Here is a 5,457-nt window from a genome sequence, read left to right as displayed (position 1 = left end):
TGAAAACGAACGTGTCAACGCTTGTGCGCGGTCCAGCGAGTGTGCATGCCTTATAACGGTGGGCATGCATAATACAGGCATGGCATGCGATTTTGGGGACAGTAACACACTATATATAAGCAGTTAAAGCCAGGCAATAACAGTGATTTGACATAGACTGACCGCTATTATCTATTCCATAACAGGGTTGGTTCTTAGACAATAATTTGTCAACAAACTTTCCCAACTTTTTATAAAACATCTATATGCAAATTAATAGCCTACACACCGTTTTATTTTAATGACAAACTACAATAACTGTGCAGGCTGGCTGCATAAATGAGTAAATTATTGGTTTACATAGCACGTACCATTGTGGTGCAGGGAAATGTGCCAACACTCTCTCAAAGACCCATTTTCCACTCTAAAAAGTTCGGCTTCCAAAAAAAAAGTCAGTGGGAGAGCAAAGCCTCTCTCTCGGTTTCTTCTGTCCTGTTGGCCTACCGGAAGCTGAAGAGCCCTAATACGGGACGGCCTGTTGCCCAGAGAACATTTTTTTTTCTCCTCTCAAAATGTGAACTTGAACTGTTCTCAGTCGAGACAACAAGAGAGGGAGAGAGTCGTATAATCCCAGCCGTCCTCCCGTTTCGCGACTTCTTTTCTTCTTCACCAACGCAGCAATAAGGTGCTTGCTTGTTGTGTTCGCGATTATAATTCCATGAAAACGGTCGTGGAACCTGGAACGTGGGAAAGTATATGAGGAACGGTGGGGCTCTTTTCTTTTCTCGCTGAGTCTCGTCTCGTCTGTATAACAACAGAACAGAACAGTCCACAGTAGACAGACAGTCAGACAGCCGGTGAGAGTTGGTGCTGCTTGCTGAAGCAGGCAGCGCTGCCTGTGCGCGCTGATCGTGCCACCACCGTCTCGTCAGAGCAGCAGTGTGGTGGTGGTGGTGGTGGCGTTGCTTTGGGTGAGCAACATGCAGGGCACCGACACGACAGTAAGTAGCCCCGTCTCTGCTTACGCTCTGCTTCTCCTCTCCTCTCCTCTCCTCCTATAGCACATCAGCTGTTGCTTCTCCCGCACACACTGAGTGGGACAGACAGGGAAGGGTAATAGTCCGCTTCCCCGGCTCCTCGCCTCGGCTCCTAACGGTGCTGAATGATCGGCCCTCCTTCTCCACCTGTTCCTGAGCGTCCGGACGGACGGATCGAGGACTCTCTCTCTCTTCCACTCCGGGATAAAAGTTGAAGAAGACTATAGAGGGAAACTGTCTAGTTGCGACAACATGGATGATGTCGCAACACCATAACATCAGAGTTTGCGAGACGAGACTTCACTTGATGATCGATGCCAGTCTGCTGCCAGTTCAGTTGACTCGCGAGCACGCGCGCCCGGCGCACACTATAAAGCTAAATAAAAAATAGGCTAACGAGTGCATGGACGAGGGGTTTTTTTGCGAGTGGGGGGTTCCTGTGGGAAATATAACCAGCTGTCAAACATTTAATGTAAACAACAACCGCAAAAAAATAAATTAAAAAAAAGTAAATGTGCGTGCACGCGGCCGGGTCTCGCTCGGGTCGGGCGTGCGTGCGTGCATGCACCGTGCACGCACAGTCGCGCGCACACACACACACACACACACACACACACACACACACACACACACACACTGACACACGCGCGTGTGTGTGTGTGTGTGTGTGTGTGTGTGTGTGTGTGTGTGTGTGTGTGTGTGTGTGTGTGTGTGTGTGTGTGTGTGTGTGTGTGTGTGTGTGTGTCGCGGCCGGGCCAGAGGAGAGGAGCGGAGCCGCGGAGGGGCTGGTGAATTATTAATAACCGGAGCGGTTCACAGTCTGTCGTGTTCAGTGAGTAAGCAGGGCGGCAGCTGTACTGGGGGTTTAGAGGAATTAAATACGGGCTCACAGTAAACCAGGGACGCGGGGGATTAGTTGAGCTCTCACCGGCAACAGTGTAGGGAAAAGCGCGGGGCCGAGTGAGAGGGAAGGAGGGAGGGAGGGAGCCGGGAGCAAGAATGATGAAGGCTAAATATTCTGTAAAATGTTAGGATATAGTCCACGATTGACACTACAGGATGGAGCGAGAACAGGATTGCTATAGTTTTATGAAGTATAGCCTATAGGCCTTAAGCCTTGTATACACATGACATTAATTATTGTCATGCCAAGAATATTGCATATAAAGTCATGCATGCCTGAAGTAAAAATGAAATGAGACTATTTTATAAACATAATAGTATATATTTCGATTTTAAAAGGTTCATCGTGGCTTAGGTCTATATACAAGGGCCTATTCTCGGATTTTTGCAGGGATTTCCCCGAGACCTTCATGCAAAAAAATAGTTGACAGATAAGGCCTTATAGGCTAGCATAATATATAGGCTATATATCATAGATTATAAAATCACAGTTAGGCTAATAATATGAATATGTATAGGCTATAAGATCAGGACTACAACATGGGTGGTCATTCAGGTGCATATTATTTATCTGGAATAATTTCCATTTGTCCATGAATTAAAAGAACAGGTGCACTCACTCACTGAACTGTTTTCACCTTGGTTGAATGCATGCATGGCAACAGCCTCACGTCTCGGACTTAATTGGAAATGCACACATATAGGCCTATACGCAGCATGTTCAAGGCAATATAGGCTATTCATTTGTTCAAAATGAATATTTTTTTTGGTTTAAAAGACAGGTAAAACAAAAAGAGGAAATGCAGACGCGTCATGCAACAAAATTATGAGTATTCTCATGCGCGCTCTCGGCTCTCGCATCATCATGCTGTTTCTTATACCTCATTGGTTCAACGAAGGCTATATGGCCACACACATGGACTGACTCATAGACATATGGCCTATATATAGCTAAATATGCAATAAAAGATAAATTACCCCCCCCCCTCCCTTTTCATTTTTTTTATATATATTTTTTTACAGGGGTGTCTTTTTATGTTTTATTAAGTCTGGGTCATTTCAAGAATGACTGAACATATTAGCTAATGTAATTACATTATTTATATATTCGGTATGTATATGCTATACCACAGAAAGGGCATATAGTCTATCTATAGTTTTATATTAAGCTCTATTGTAACTTATTAAGCGTCATTTTAGGGCAAAGTTATACTCTTAATGAAGTGTGGTTAAATTTAACACACTGGTATAGCCTATATATGTCACGGACCAATGTAAAATTGTAAGTCAATAAACAGCCGCACTCAAATAAAACGCCCGTCTATAGACTATCGATGAAGGGAATTGTGATTGACTAATAATAATGAAAGGAAAATAAATGAACCCACTGACATTTGAATGTCGACCATGCCATGTGAAAGTTTGTTACAGGCATTTTCCATATGGTCTTTATTTTTGCAATAAGTAGGCTATGCTATATATAGCTACAGCTTGGCACAGCATTTTCAACAGGTATACAAGGGTTCGGTCTTAAACTCCTTTGATGTTTTATATAAGGCTAACTATTAGGGGGTGCTTTTGCTTTACAAAGGCTATATTTGAGATTTAAAATAGCAGACAATGTTATTGTGGACCATTGTCAGTTTAGGAATATAGGTATAGAGTGTTGCACTATAGTGTTGTCACTGGCTGATGCTGCTGTTTAGTGTGTACTAACGCAATTTATAGGGTCTAATTGAATTTAGTATTACAATCGTTTGTATAAGGCTAATAAATACTTAAAGTTAATATAGAATAATCGATTTATGCTATATTTATATTTTAATTTATGTGTAACTTATAGCTTCTGTTGAAGCAAACGAAATAAAAAAGAAAACGGTGTGGCTAATAATAGAACATAATCAGATAATCACACTATAGAAATGAATCGTATAGGCCTTTCTGAAAGATCAGGATATCCAATTACATACTATATTTATATCAGGATATCCAATTACATACTATTACTATATTATACTATACTATATTTCTGAACTGTCGTTTTTTCCCTGATTTTGCAGGCCTATAGCTACAATTCCCTCGCCCTGATAAAGGCCCATTTTACATTTGAACTTAAATATCACGAAATATTTTTCCTGTGGACATTTTTAAATCACGTTTGAACCAAAATGTTGGGGGCATTGATGATAAACTATTATTCACACGCAAGCTTCTCATGTATATATAACTAATTTATTTAAAGCACAGGCCTTGAATTCATTCAACAACCTGCAGATGCGTCATGATCACCAAACATGAACACCTTCGTCTGCGGGAGCACAAATGGTAGAATCTGGCGAAATTATTGAAAAATGAAACGTTAAACACACAATATTTATCACCTTATTGACAGTACGTTTGTGTATGTCAAAACTGACTGACGCAGGCAGTTCACTATATTTTAATGATGACGAGTTTAACGTAAAAATTACAATGCTTTTATAAAGGTTAGCTCAGTCTGACCATGCATGGGCATGCATACAGTTAGAGCATTACAGTTGCATACATGTATAAGCGGGAGCGGATTCACGGCGATTATAGTTCCACAAGCGTGTTTTTAACAACAAACGTATAAGTCTATAATGTGTTTTGCAAATTGCACTGTACAATGGGGACATGCGGCCTGTGGGCCGGCCTTCAATTCCAATGCGGTCCTGTGGCATGTGGGGCTGGCCATGCCGGCACTTCATGCCTTTCGTTACTCCCATATAGTCGACTATAGCCTATATTGGCGTCTCTCCCTCGAGGTTTACACAAACTGTGAAACAAAAGTTCCACTAGGCAACGGCGTGCAGAGGAATGCTGACCTTGTGGCTAAAGAAAGGCCAGACCCGCCAGCCCAAATCAAGACTATTCTCCCCATTCTTTTTTTTTGTTGGTCTGAATCAAGATGCATTTAAACCTGTGCCAACTTCCAAAAAGTGCTGTGATTGTAAGGCCTATATAAATAACGGCCTCTGGCACATTATGCCTATATAGGCTATATAGCTACTTCAGGCACAATTATCTGCTGTCTTCACTATTATATATATAGTGACCATAATTCCTGTCTTTCATTCCTGCATGGAATCCTGCATCATTATTCTTTTTTTTAAAGAAAATAATCTAAAACAAGTTAAATGTATAGCCCGTGGTAATAGCATTTTGGTGTTAAAATAACAAACACACACATTCTGTTTCGATTCAATTCTGCCACGAAGCCAATATATTTCAAACACTAAAAATAAGGGCATTAGAAATATATATACTTAAATATAGGTTATACACTAGTATACGTATATACTATACAGTGTATACTAGTGACCCTGCCCCAAACCAATAAGCTATAATTCTGACACAAAAGCTCCAGAGAGAAGCTGCAAATGTATAATATTTAGTAGATTGTTATATTCTTTTAACTCAAAAGAACCTTTGGTGTGAAAGGTATACATAGGCAAGTTTGGAACAGTCTCCCTTACATGCAGGCTTAATTCATCTCTAGGCCAGAGGGAAGAAATTG

The 5,457-nt window shown here is 41.2% G+C and overlaps 1 long non-coding RNA gene across 1 annotated transcript in view; it reads left to right on the top strand.

Moving 5' to 3' along the window:
- The first annotated feature begins 355 nt into the window (after positions 1 to 355).
- Positions 356 to 5,457, top strand: part of LOC310869770 — a 13,987-nt gene continuing 8,885 nt past the window's right edge. Inside the window, exon 1 of the long non-coding RNA XR_014570183.1 lies at positions 356 to 980. This is a non-coding gene — a long non-coding RNA (uncharacterized lncRNA). The remainder of the gene's footprint in view (positions 981 to 5,457) is intronic.

The sequence above is a fragment of the Protomyctophum parallelum genome (assembly GCF_964188405.1).
Source record: "Protomyctophum parallelum genome assembly, chromosome: 13".
Classification (NCBI taxonomy): Eukaryota; Metazoa; Chordata; class Actinopteri; order Myctophiformes; family Myctophidae; genus Protomyctophum; species Protomyctophum parallelum.
This window is presented reverse-complemented; position numbering and strand designations above follow the sequence as displayed.